Here is a 14,196-nt window from a genome sequence, read left to right on the forward strand (position 1 = left end):
TCGATCAAGACATCTAGCCAATATTGTCACCGTTGATTTTTCTTTAGAATCGTCATCCAGTCGACCAAGTACTCCAATTCAAATTTTCGATAATCCATTTTTTGAAGCCGACTTCACAATTGAGATCCCGGAGGATATTCAGGGACAATTCAGAGATCCTGAACCACTAATCATTCCTCCTAAACCACAAATCACTCATCCAGAAATTGTCGAGAAAGAAACCATTAAGTCAGAATCTTCTAGCGATTCAGATTCAACAAATTCAATCATGGAAAATCTGGAACCTCTAAGTATGGAAGACCGAATGAGAGCTAAACGAACTGGCCAAGGTCATGCCATTACTCAACCAGACATTAATGCGCCAGATTATGAAATCAAAGGACAAATCCTACACATGGTAACTAATCAATGCCAATTTAGTGGTACGCCGAAGGAAGATCCAAACGAACATCTTCGAACCTTTAATAGGATCTGTACTCTATTCAAAATCCGAGAAGTGGAGGATGAACAGATATATCTCATGTTATTTCCCTGGACTTTAAAGGTAGAATCCAAAGATTGGTTAGAATCGTTACCTGAAGGGGCGATTGATACATGAGATGTTTTAGTTGAACAATTTCTTAAACAATTCTTTCCGGCATCTAAAGCCGTGAGACTTCAAAGAGAAATTGTTACGTTCACGCAAAAGCCAAATGAAACTCTATATGAAGCATGGACAAGATTTGGAAAGTTATTGAGAGGATGTCCGCAACATGGTTTAGACACTTATCAAATAGTACAAATATTCTACCAAGGATGCGATATCACTACGCGAAAAGACATCGATATAGCAGCTGGCGGTTCTATTATGAAGAAAACCGGAACTGAAGCTTACAAAATTATTGATAACACTGCTTCCCACTCACATGAGTGGCACCAAGAAAAAGATATCGTTAGATCATCTAAAGCGGCTAGAGCCGATTCTAGCCATGACTTTGATTCCATTTCTGCAAAGATAGATGCTGTCGAGAGACGAATGGAAAAGATGACTAAAGATATTCACTCAATACGAATTAGTTGTGAGCAGTGTGGAGGACCACATTTGACAAAAGATTGTCTCAGTATTGAACAAACAATGGAACAAAGAGATAATGTTTCATACATGAACCAAAGGCCTGGAAATAATTATCAGAATAATTATCAACCACCAAGACCAATCTACAATCAAAATCAGAATTATAATCGAAATATTCCATACAACAACCAACAAGGTCCTAGTAATCAACAAGTATCCAATAATACTTACAATCAGCAAAGACCTATTTTTCAAAATAAACCACCACACACCGATGTTAAAAAGCCAAATTTAGAAGATATGTTGTCGAAGCTAGTTGAATCTCAAACGCAGTTTTTCACATCTCAGAAACAAACCAATGAATAAAATGCTCAAGCATTTAGAAATCAACAAGCTTCTATTCAAAATCTAGAACAAGAAGTAAGCAACCTAGCAAGGTTGATAGGTGAAAGAAAACCGGGAAGTCTACCTAGTGATACAAATGCTAACCCTCGGAATGAAACAGCTAAAGCCATTACCACGAGAAGTGGTATTACACTTAAACCACCTGAAATACCTGTAATTTCTGATGACTCTACTCCTACTACACAAGAACCACAATCTGAGCAAGATAAGGAAACAGAACCGATAGTTGAAAAGGTTAATGAAGATAACACAGTTAAGGCTAAACCTTATGTTAAAGCATATCAACCACCACTTCCTTACCCAAGTAAAATGAGAAAAGAAAGACTTGAAGCCGAGCAATCCAAATTCTTGGATATGTTTAAATAAATAAATGTAAATCTTCCTTTCATTGATGTGATTTCAGGAATGCCAAGATATGCCAAATTCTTGAAAGATCTAATCACAAATAGAAAGAAAATGGAAGAACTCTCGGCTGTTACAATGAATGCTAATTGTTCTGCAGTGCTACTGAATAAACTACCAGAAAAATTATCAGATCCAGGAAGTTTCACAATTTCATATTTTCTGGGTAGTCTTAGTTCAATAGAAGCATTGGCAGATTTAGGTGCTAGTATAAATCTAATGCCGTATTCATTATACGCTAAACTAGACCGTGGAGAATTGAAACCAACACGAATAAGCATACAACTAGCCGATCGATCAGTAAAATATTCTAGAGGGATAATGGAAAACATGCTAGTTAAAGTTGATACTTTAGTATTTCCAGTAGATTTTGTTATTTTGGACATGGAAGAAGATTCTCGAGTTCCTCTATTATTAGGAAGACCATTCTTAAACACGACTAAAGCAATAATAGACGTGTTCGGTAAGAAACTGACCCTAAGTATAGAGGACGAGAGTGTTACCTTTTCTGTGGATAGAGCCATGCAACAACCGCAATCTGTAGATGATACATGTTATTATATTCAAACTATAGATTCACATGCAGAATTGTTAGAAGAATTTCCAGAATTACAAGGAACAGGAGAATGTTCTTTAGGAGAAGGAACTGAACCAATTGATGAAGCTGAAATGTTAGCCGCACTTATGGCTAATGGATATGAACCAACAACAGAAGAAATTTAAATGCTAAAAGAAGAAGACATATATCGATATAAATCATCGATAGAAGAACCACCGACATTAGAGTTAAAGCCACTTCCAAACCATTTGGAATATGCTTATTTACATGGTGAATCTGAATTACCTGTAATAATATCGTCTTCTCTTACTGAAAATGAAAAATCTCAACTCATTTCTGTGCTAAAAGCTCATAAACCAGCTATTGCATGGAAGATTCATGACATTAAAGGCATAAGTCCTTCGTATTGCACACATATAATCCTTATGAAAGAAGGTCATAAAACGTATGTGCAACGCTAATGAAGACTAAATCCTAATATGCAAGATGTTGTTAAGAAAGAAAATATTAAATTGCTTGATGCAGAATTAATTTATCCAATCTCTGATAGTCCATGGGTAAGCCCAGTTCAATGTGTACCTAAGAAGGGTGGCATGACTGTCATCACAAATGAAAAAATGAGCTTATTCCTACTAGGACTGTAACAGGATGGCGTGTCTGTATTGATTATAGAAAATTAAATGACGCCACCAGAAAAGATCACTTTCCCTTACCTTTCATTGATCAAATGTTGGAAAGGTTAACTGGAAACAGTTACTATTATTTTCTTGATGGATTTTACGGATACTTTCAAATTCCAATAGCACCCGAAGATCAAGAGAAAACCACGTTCACGTGCCCTTATGGTACTTTTGCTTACAAACGCATGCCATTTGGACTTTGCAACGCCCCTGCAACCTTTCAAAGGTGCATGATGGCGATTTTTCATGACATGATAGAAGAATGCATGGAAGTTTTCATGGATGACTTTTCAGTCTTCGGTGATACTTTTGAATCATGTCTAGTTAATCTTGAACGAATGCTTATTAGATGCGAGCAATCAAATCTAGTACTTAATTAGGAGAAATGCCATTTCATAGTTAAAGAAGGCATCGTTCTTGGTCATAAAATTTTAAAGGAAGGAATTGAAGTGGATAGAGCTAAAGTAGATGTAATTGCTAAACTTTCACATCCCACCAATGTTAGAGGAGTTAGGAGTTTTCTAGGGCATGCCGATTTTTACTGACGTTTCATAAAAGATTTTTCTAAAATTGCCACTCCTATGAATAAACTCCTAGAAAAGGATGCTCCATTCATCTTTTCAGATGAATGCATTAAATCTTTTAATATTCTTAAAGAAAAACTCACTAATGCGCCGATCATGATAACTCCAAATTGGAATTTACCATTTGAACTCATGTGCGATGCAAGTGATTTTGCAATGGGAGCCGTTTTAGGACAAAGGATTGAAAAACGATTTCAACCTATTTATTACGCTAGTAAGACATTACAAGGAGCACAAACGAATTACACAACTACTGAAAAAGAACTCCTTGCCATTGTCTTTGCTTTTGACAAATTTCGTTCATATCTCGTTCTTGCTAAAACGGTGGTCTATACCGACCATTCTGCTCTTAGATACCTATTTTCAAAACAAGATACCAAACCACGATTAATCCATTGGATCTTACTCTTATGTGACGATTGCTCCAAATCCATATGGACGAACACGTCATTCATCGATTTTATTCCGAGGTATTTGACCTCTATATGATACGTTTTATAAACGTTGCATTCTTTTGAAAAGGCAAACCAAATATGAATATTTAAATCAAAGGTTTTCGACATCTGATGATTTCTACATATAGACAATCACTGTAAATAATAGTTTACAACAGTATTTCCGTTGACAATGCAGTCAAAATAAGATACATGGTGATGATTTGGTGAATGCAACGTTTTCTTGAAAAATATGCCATGTAAGACTCCATGCACATAGCTTGTCTATCATATAAGCAAACAGCGGAAGACTTCTAGGAAACCTGAGAATAAACATGCTAACAAGTGTTAACACAAAGGTTGGTGAGTTCATAGTTTGTATGTTTCGCATAATCTGTATATAAAGGTGGATCACAAGATTTCAGTTGTTTCATCCAGAAACGTTTATCAAAATATTCTACGAGATTGAGCACCCTGGTAACTAAGCTTTAACGTTATAATAAGTACCCCTGTTTTAACATACATGCAACCAACATGTACAATACACGCAAACCAACGTGTACTAAACTCAAATAGCATACGTCTGTTTTATAGTTCAGGCTAGGGTTTCTATACCTGGAACAAACGGGGATGTCAAGCCCTATGGATCCATATATAACTACTCGCGCCCACCAGTTCTTATAACCGACAGTTACTAGTTACCAAAGCTAAGGGATTTTCGGTTTCAACTCTGTGTAGAATTTAGTATGTACTTGTATCCTTTACGTTTAAAATAAAGTGCATGTATTCTCAGCCCAAAAATATATATTGCAAAAGCATTTAAAAAGGGAGCAAATGAAACTCACGCATATAAATATTGTATATCGGTTAATAAAGCATTTGCATGTATTCTCAGCCCAAAAATGTAGAGAGTAAAAGGGATCTTATGAAACTCACCTTAGCAGCATATAAAGTCGTTCACCAAAATGTGATCGAAACACGGATTACCAAATAACCGTAGATTTCAACGTATCAATATTGAGATTCAATATTGTAGGAAAGTACGTAGACGCAACGGAGATGATAAACACTAGGTTTGATTCATAAATATACCCCCGAACATTACCCATAATCTCTTTGGCAATAACCCATAATTTCCTTAGCTCTATCCCGCTTGAAAACCATTTTGAAAATGACACGCTCATGACCTCGTCGTAGTATTTTATGTATAATACTAATTAATAATAATACTACTAATAATATTAAGATTAATAATAATAATAATAATAATAATAATAATAATAATAATAATAATAATAATAATAATATAATTAATAAATATAATACGGAGTAGGAATGAAATCAGAAGCACAAAACATCGGCTTTTATAGATGTGGCCTGGACCAGACTGCCATGCGATCGCATGGCTTCCTAGGCCAAATCCCATGCGATCGCATGGGTGGGTTTTTCAGCTCACATTGTTTTTGTAATCTAGCTTGTCGACATAATAAATAAATATAAATATAATATATATAATTTATATAATTAATTATATATTATATTAAATTTATGTGCATAGTTGACTTGTAATTTTTGTTCCAATAAGTCGTACGTCATCACTCGAATTATGTCCAGGTTCCGGTTTTTCGAACGCCCTTTCGTACGCTGAGAAAACTAGTACTTTTCGTTTCGTGACTCGTACCTTTGTCAAAATATGAACTTAATCATTGATAACTATGTCACTCTAAGTGTAGCTTTAATCAATTAAGTGTTTTGGTTATTTGCTTCTATAAATCATCGTCTCGTAGTATATACATATACATATATATGTTTATTTATTTATTCTGAAATAGTGTTTTACTGTAGCACAGTTACTGTAGCAATTCAATGTAGCAAGTCAATTTCACTGTAGCAAATAGTGATTTTCGAAAACACTGTAGCATTTTGGGTACTGTAGCAAATTAGTGTTTTACTTGTTCATCTTAAACGTTTTAGTTCAATTATCTAAATATCAATCGAATTAACAAACGAATGTTACTATCGTTTACTAAATAACTTGAAATTATATATATGTATATATCTTTTTAATATACATAAATCAGTTTTTAAATACACATTGGAAGTTATTTATAAATAAATTTTAATAATAAATATTTCAACTTATCATATATATTCAAATAGATATTTAAACCAATAAGTTTAATGTACGGTATCAAATAATTAATACATTGTTACCTTTTCAAGTTATAGTATATATGTATCTATTTACATATAATTGTTCGCGAATCATCGAAAACAACCGAAAGGTATTTGAATATATGAAAGTAGTTCAAAAATTTTTAGATTCAGTTTTACAGACTTTGCTTATTGCATCAGAAATGTTAATCATACAAAGATTAAGTTTAAATTTGATCAGAAATTTCCGGGTCATCACAGTACCTACCCGTTAAAGAAATTTCGTCCCGAAATTTGAGTGAGGTCGTCATGACTAACAATAAAAATGTTTTCATGACGTATATGTGTTGATAAATAGAGTTTTATCACCGTTGAATAATATGGATACAACAATCCGATTATTCGAAGCGTATGAGAGAAGTTATCGTAAAAGAGTGAAATGAAGAATAGAGATTCGTCTTAACTCTTGACATATTAACGATTGATTTTCGTAATTTAAGGAATAGAAAATCTTCATAATCTAAATAAGATTTGATTCTTCGAAATTTAAGGAAATTAAGATTTCTTTTGATTAAATGCGTAATTTGCCTCGATTGCTATGTTTGATATTTCGCTATAAATTGACCTCTTCCGTTTCATTATTTTCATCACTCTTACATCTTCTTTCTCATTTCCTATTTTCAAAAGATTGTGAAAAATGCTTCATCCAGTTCTGATTCTTGATATATTCCTAACTTTCATATCTGTCATTCTTCTTTTTCATCTACCACCAGAGGAAGTTATTTTCTTCTACTATTACCTTGGGGTTATATTGTTTTTCATTCTCCCGTGTCTTTATATTGCTATACGCATTGATATACACGGTTTGTAATTTCGGGGTTGTTATCGGGCTTTATGTTCTCCATTATATTTCGGAGCTTCATGCTTTCGTTTTCTCTTCCCGACCTTAAGTCAAGCGAATAATGGTCCAGAATTCGTAGGTATGAATTTCAGAATAAACATAATTAATGTTCTAAGAAAGAAACGGTAATGGCACAATCTGACTTGTCAAATTACCAGAATATCCGGAAAAGACCGAATCATCAAGAAATATATTTTCTTGATATATTTAGAGATTATATAGAATGAAAGAGTTATGTAACATGGTTTATGATGAGGCTGTGATCTGTGAAACTTTATCACGTTCCATTAGAAACTCAGCATGACTTACTGTAATATAATCACGTTGATCAAGTGTCATTATATTATACTAACTCATGCTTCAGTTCCCAACATTACTTCAAAACATCCATTTTTTTTTAATTTTTCAGATTTTAGAAACTAAAATAGTTTCTTTTATGATGTAACACAGATAGCGCGAAGAGGTAATGATTTCAGATAAGAATGGTTTCGAAAAATATCTTCAGAAATATGGAGGATATTTATAATGGGAGATACGATGATATCTTAGAATATTTAAGATAAGATGATGATGAAGAATATTGTCCGCAAAAGTTTTAGAGTAAGGAGCAAGGTATTCGCTAATGATTTCAGCAGACTCTGAATCATTTGGATTCTTTGAAGGTAGATTTAGTCTTTGTGATTTGTCCACAGCCTCCTTCATGGTCTGCTCAATCCGTTTTTCAATTCCAAACCTTCTCTTTTTCTCTGCTTTACCACCATACTATTCTTTATCATCAAACTTTTGACTGTTAAGGTCATTTACAGTTTTTGCTGCTTCATCAACATTTTTCCAAAATTCGGAGAACTAGTTTCGTAGTTTGGGCTGTTTTCCGGAAACTTCACATTCGAAGTATGTAAGTCTAGGAGGTAGACGTTATATGTACACATATAACTGTTGGCGTAGACGTGCTACAAGATTTCAAGATACTAATTGCTAATTCCTGATAGTTGGTATGGCAATTGCCGTTACAAGATGTGGATGAGTACATGATACAGTTTCAATGAGTATAAGGATTTTTCGGAAGGTCAAAGATCAATGAAGTTGTTGGTAAATTTACTGCTAATGTGGTGGAACATGAAAGGTTCCCCAGTAACAAAAACGTATATGCCAAAATTACAAGTCTGAAAGGTCGTCGTTGACTGGTTGAATGGTTGATAATACTGGATACTTTGAAAAGGAATTGCAAGGTTATTTTTGGTAAAAACAATACCAAAGGATCTTTCACAGTTTTGAAGTCAAAGTATAGCTTTGAAAGATGTAGAGATCTAAGAATGATTTCACCGGTTCAGAGTTATGACTTGGATTCTGATCCGTTAATATCAGAATATGTAATTGAATTTGTATGAAAATGATTGTATATCGCTGTGAGCATAGTTAATAATTTTTGAATCAAAGTTGAAGAATGTACAATATAACATATTAATTGTGAACTTATATATTTCCCGAGTATTACCTACCCGTTAAAGATTTCACAATTAATACTTTGTACAAAAGAATTTTTATTACCGTTTTTATGAAAATATATGTATGTATATTTTCTTCAGATGTAATACAGATTTAATGAGTTAATATCATATTAAGCTCATTTGATTTTCGGCTTGAATTAGAAATGAATAATCTCAAAAATATTAAAGATTACATAATCTTTGCGGAGTATTTCGCTAATGAAATCAATACTTCATTATTTATTCTTATTGATATTCCTTGGTGAAGGGTGTTGATATTCGTGGAATTCTTGCAAACTTCGCAAGGTGCAAATGATGTTTTCTAGAAAGTTTTGAGTGCATCGAAGATGAAAGTGTAAAATCAACCATATTATTGAATAATACACTTGGTTTATTATGAAACGGAATTCTTTGGATTGAAAGAGAGATTGTAGTTAACGAAGGTTAAGTTGTTAACGAAGGATGTACATCATAGCATATTAGTAATATGAATTTAACCGAGTAGTATTTACCCTTTTTCAATTCATACTTAATAGCTTAGTACGAAAAGATTTATGATGGTTTTAAAATATATATAAGATATACATATAAATTCTTCAGAAGGAATGAGTTAATATTTCATAACTCGTTGATACAAATATACGCGTTGTTGACTTGTAATAATATCCATGATGCTTTCTTGAACTGGCGGAGCTTGTGATGTTAGAGGTGCTGATGATTCTAATGATGTTGACAGCACTAACTGTGCTGGTGAGGCTAAGGGTACTATTGATGCTGTTGGTAAAACAAGTCTAGCTTGTACCTTACGCATCATTCTTGTCAGGGTTTCTATTCTTCCTTCTATTTATCTGATTTACGGTTAGAACTGGGATAAATAATCTCTAAGATTTTAGAGATTACATAATCACCGTAGAATATTTTTTCGATGAAGTTATGAATCAGTACTTCTTCATTTATTGTTGTTGGCACTACTTGGTATCTACGGTGCATATGATGTTGATATCTGAAGTACAGTTTTTTTTTAGATGTGATGTGGGATGCGGATGTGGTTGTTGGTGGTGGTAATGGTACTGTTGTTGTTGATGATGGTGGTACTGGTTATGCTGCTGCTGCTGCTGCTGGTGTTTGTAACCTTCGCACCATATTCCCCAAAGCCACTACCCGAGCGCGAAGCTCGTTGAATTCTTCTATTATACCGGGATGATCGGTGGTTCGGACGAGCGGACGAATAAGATTTAGAATGTGAGATAGTATATAATCATGACTAGATACTCTGGAAATGAGAGAGAAAATGGTATTACGAACAGGTTCGCCGGTAAGTGCTTCAGGTTCTTCGCCAAGAGGGCAATGTGGTGGATGGAAGGGATCGCCTTCTTCTTGTCTCCAATGACTAAGTAAGCTACAAACCCATCCCCAATTCATCCAGAATAGATGATGGCTAATTGGTTGATCCATTCCGGTTACACTGTCTTCAGAGTTCAGGTGAATATCCATATCGGAATAGCTGTCAGAATTCAAGGAATTTGAACTAGATACGGGATCCATCTTGTATAATTAGGGAGATGATTTTTTTTATATGAATTAGATTATAGAATTTAGTTTGGTATTTGATAATGCTAAAAATGAACATATATTTCATAGCATTATTCCTCAAGAAAGACAAGCTTTTAGTTTCAATTGTTCTATTTACAAGTGATATTCGTTTAAATAATAAAAGGTGAAGACAAAAGACAGATTCGACGAATTGAAGACGAAAACGACCAAAAAGCTCAAAAGTACAAAAGACAATCAAAAAGGTTCCAATTATTGATAAGAAACGTCTCAAAATTACAAGAGTACAAGATTCAAAACGCAAAGTACAAAATATAAAATTGTACGCAAGGACGTTCGAAAATCCGGAACCGGGACCAGAGTCAACTCTTAACGCTCGACGCAACGGACTAAAAATTACAAGTTAACTATGTATATAAATATAATATAATATATAATTAATTATATTAATTATATATATATTATATATATATTATAAAACCGTCGGCAGAGAAAGACTCCAAGGGTGTGAGCTGTAAATTCATTCTCTGCGACTCGCGGAGTTTGAAGAGGATTTTGCCGCTAGTCGCGGAGCCCCAAAAATCGAAAATCCCTATAAAGCCAACCGAATTCTGATCGCAAAAACATATTCTATTTCTCTCTTCTCTCATATATACGTAAAATATATATATATAATTTATATTTTAATTTTAATTTTAATTATAATTCTAATAATAAGGGTATGTTAGCGAATGTTGTAAGGGTGTAAGTCGAAATTCTGTCCGTGTAACGCTACGCTATTTTTAATCATTGTAAGTTATGTTCAACCTTTTTATATTAATGTCTCGTAGCTTAGTTATTATTATGCTTATTTAAAACGAAGTAATCATGATGTTGGGCTAATTACTAAAATTGGGTAATTGGGCTTTGTACCATAATTGGGGTTTGGACAAAAGAACGACACTTGTGGAAATTAGACTATGGGCTATTAATGGGCTTTATATTTGTTTAACTAAATGATAGTTTGTTAATGTTAATATAAAGATTTACAATTGGGCGTCCCTATAAATTACCATATACACTCGATCGGACACGATGGGCGGGGTATTTATATGTACGAATAATCGTTCATTTAAACCGGACACGGGAATGGATTAATAGCCACTAGAATAATTAAAACAGGGGTGAAATTACATTCAAGGGTAATTGGTGTAATTGTTAACAAAGTAGTAAAACCTTGGTTTACACGCAGTTGATAACCTGGTGTATTCATTAAACAAAGTATTAAAACCTTGTTACAATTCGAATCCCCAATTAGTTGGAATATTTAACTTCGGGTATAATAATAATTTGACGAGGACACTCGCACTTTATATTTATGACTGATGGACTGTTATGGACAAAAACCAGACGGACATATTAAATAATCCAGGACAAAGGACAATTAACCCATGGGGCATAAAACTAAAATCAACACGTCAAACATCATGATTACGGAAGTTTAAATAAGCATAATTCTTTTATTTCATATTTAATTTCCTTTATTTTATATTTAATTGCACTTCTAATTATCGCATTTTTTATTGTTATTATATTTAATTGCATTTTTAATTATCGTACTTTTTAATTATCGCAAGTTTATTTTATCGCACTTTTATTATTCGCAATTTCATTATCGTTATTTACTTTACGCTTTAATTTAAGTCTTGTATTTATTTTATATTTTACAATAGGTTTTAACTGCGACTAAAGTCTTAAAATCGACAAACCGGTCATTAAACGGTAAAAACCCCCCTTTATAATAATAATATTACTTATATATATGTTTGTATTTTTATAAAAGTAAACTAATATAGCGTTGAGCTTTGTTTAAAGATTTCCCTGTGGAACGAACCGGACTTACTAAAAACTACACTACTTTACGATTAGGTACACTGCCTATAAGTGTTGTAGCAAGGTTTAAGTATATCCATTCTATAAATAAATAAATATCTTGTGTAAAATTGTATCGTATTTAATAGTGTTTTCCTAGTAAAATATAAACTATTTTATATACACCTCGCATAACATCAAGTATTTTTTGGCGCCGCTGCCGGGGACATTTCTAAACGCCGGAAGCGCAACGCTAATATAATATAAAAAAAACATAAAAAAAAAGATATATATATAAATCTAGTTTTAATCATTTTATTTATTAAAATTATAAAGTAATTCTATTTTTATTTAAGTTTTAAATATAAGTTTTATTTATACACATATTATTTTTTTTATTATAAACAGAAAAAATTAAAAACAGAAAATAAAATAAATAAATAAATAAAGAAAAACGCGTTGAAGAAATAAGCTGTCATCTGAATTTTGGAACCCCGCGAGTCGCGGGGTTTGAAGTTTTAATTACCGCAAGTCGCGGAGTGACTCTGACACCACCGACAGAACCCTAAATCTGTATTAATTACGGAGTATTTATTAATTATTATTAATATAAACCCTAATTATGTATTATTATTATAATTAATTTTATTTTAACTTTTACTTTTTATTTAATTTATGTATTTAGTATTAATTAGTTTTATTAAATTGTAAAATTAGTAGTTTTATTAAATAAATAATATAAAAATAATATTTTTATAAAAATTGTACTTTTTACAACTTTTTGTATATTTTTATATTTTGTCCCTTTTTAATCGTTGTAGCGTAATATTTGTATTTTTAGCTCATATTTAATTTTAAACTTAGTTTTTGCTATAGTTATTTTTACTCCTAGATTTTTAGGCTTTGCCGTAGAATTCCTTAAGTGCTTTTTCTTTAGACTAAGATTTAGGTGCTTTAGAATTTTGTGACTCCTTTTTAAGTTTTAGTTTCTTTTTAAGTTATTTCCATTTGGTATTTAGTCTTTCTTGTAAGCTTTAATATTTTTAGACACCTTTTACTATGTATCAATTATCATTCCAATTAGTAATCTCAATTTGCGATTATAATTTTAAGTTAGTTGTAGTAATAAGGTTAGGTTAGTCAAGTATTTTTAAGTTTTTATAAGTTTCTTTTATTTTTCCGTCACCTTTTATTTTTCAACCATTTTTTTTCTTTTTCGACCTTTTTCGACGAACTCTTTTTCTTTCTTATTTCTCGCTATTCTAGTTTTAGGACATAGATTTTTATTCTACTTCTTATCTAAATTTCTTAAAATTACGAAAATTTATTTTGAGTGGTTAAATTGATAGACATCAAAATTTTCTGGTTCGTAGTAATAGTTGGATTTGTACGTGGACCGGGTTATTGGAGCCAAACAGTCCTCAATTATATTGAGACCAAACGAATCCTGCCCCTCTGCTGCATCTTTTAGCTATTCGAAACGTGGGCAAAATCAGAAAAGTCTATTGATTGGATAACTTATTATAATTTTTCTTTCCTTTTTAAAACTAATAGGATATTCAGTGAATGCACCGAGCAAGACGTTCATCACCTTTTGTACGTTCACCACCTGTAACTAGATCAAGACATTTAGCAAATATAACCGCCGTTGATTTTTCTTTAGAATCGTCATCCAGTCGACCAAGTACTTCAGTTCAAATTTACGATAATCCATTTTTTAAACCCAACCTCACAATTGAGAATCCGGAAAATATTCAGGAACGGTTCGTAGATCCTGAACCATTAAACTTTCCTCCGGAGCCACCAATCATTCAAACAGAGATTGTTGAGGAACGAACCATTAAATCAGAATCATCTAGTGATACAGATTCAACAAATTCAATTATGGAGAATCTGGAACCTTTAAGTATGGAAGACCGAATGAGAGCTAAACGCACTGGCCAAGGTCACGCAATTACTCATCCAGACATTAATGCGCCAGATTATGAAATCAAAGGACAAATTCTACACATGGTGACTAATCAATGCCAATTTAGTGGTGCGCCGAAGGAAGATCCAAATGAACACCTACGTACCTTTAATAGGATCTGCACACTATTTAAAATCCGAGAAGTGGAGGATGAACAGATATATC

The 14,196-nt window shown here is 32.7% G+C and overlaps 1 non-coding gene across 1 annotated transcript; it reads right to left on the reverse strand.

Annotated features, from left to right (window-relative positions):
- Positions 1 to 652: 652 nt before the first annotated feature.
- Positions 653 to 759, reverse strand: LOC139903494 (small nucleolar RNA R71). Its single transcript, XR_011778310.1, has one exon. It is a non-coding gene; the product is annotated as a small nucleolar RNA R71 (small nucleolar RNA).
- Positions 760 to 14,196: the final 13,437 nt, after the last annotated feature.

The sequence above is a fragment of the Rutidosis leptorrhynchoides genome, chromosome 3 (assembly GCF_046630445.1).
Source record: "Rutidosis leptorrhynchoides isolate AG116_Rl617_1_P2 chromosome 3, CSIRO_AGI_Rlap_v1, whole genome shotgun sequence".
In the NCBI taxonomy this organism is placed as follows: domain Eukaryota; kingdom Viridiplantae; phylum Streptophyta; class Magnoliopsida; order Asterales; family Asteraceae; genus Rutidosis; species Rutidosis leptorrhynchoides.